Below are 799 nucleotides of genomic sequence, written 5' to 3'. Positions count from 1 at the left end.
TAAACCTGGCATCCAGGATTTCCCCAGCTTTCTCTTTACAGTGTGTTAGTAATATAAATCTAGGTGAGAGTGTATTCATCAGCCTTTCAGAGGCTGACAGTGGAATATTGTGAGTCCTTGGCTAGCCTGAGCTCCATAGCCTGATCCTACCTGGGAGCATAGTTGGGATAGCCTTGGACTGGCAATGTGCCTGGGGTGTGAGGAGCTGCAGAGGCCAGTGTTGGCTGCAGCAGTATGACCCAGGGAGAGAGAAGCAGGAGCAGGTTGTGGAGGACTGAGTTGGGAGCAGCCATGAGGGCCTGGTGATCTCTGGTGGGAAATGCAGAGTCAGGGCTGAGCCTTGAGCAGAATGGAGACAGGTTTTGACTCCATGTTAGGTCACAGAGGTGGGGGTTGGGAGACAGTGCACAGGTGTCCTGGTCTGTCCAATGGCAGCAGTTTTCTTGACACGAATGGAGCAGTGTAGAGTGACAAGGAGCTCTTGGAGCCACAGTGCCTGTGTCAAAGTCCTCCGGTTTAGAGGGCCAAGGGTTCTCAGAGTAAAGCAATCTTCCTTCTTTATCACGAAGTGATTGGGGCACCTGGAGTGCAGGTGGCTTTTTCAGAGAAGTACCCTTTGGCTCTGTATACTTTCTTCCGTGTGTATGGGCTCTTTCCCCGAATGGATGTCTGTGTAACAAAGACCTGAATGCTTGATGGCCACAGAGTTCAGAAGGGAGTTACAGGTAGCTATGAACCATCCTGTGGGTGCTGGGAATTGAACCTGTATCCTCTAGAGGAATCTCTTGTATCTTAGTTG

At 50.7% G+C, this 799-nt stretch overlaps 1 protein-coding gene across 3 annotated transcripts in view; it reads left to right on the top strand.

The window, feature by feature from the left end:
• The window catches only part of LOC116074789 (butyrophilin subfamily 1 member A1-like), a 25,426-nt gene that overhangs the window by 18,407 nt on the left and 6,220 nt on the right, over positions 1-799 (top strand). The window lies entirely within an intron of this gene.

This window comes from Mastomys coucha, unplaced genomic scaffold (assembly GCF_008632895.1).
Source record: "Mastomys coucha isolate ucsf_1 unplaced genomic scaffold, UCSF_Mcou_1 pScaffold3, whole genome shotgun sequence".
Classification (NCBI taxonomy): Eukaryota; Metazoa; Chordata; class Mammalia; order Rodentia; family Muridae; genus Mastomys; species Mastomys coucha.
This window is presented reverse-complemented; position numbering and strand designations above follow the sequence as displayed.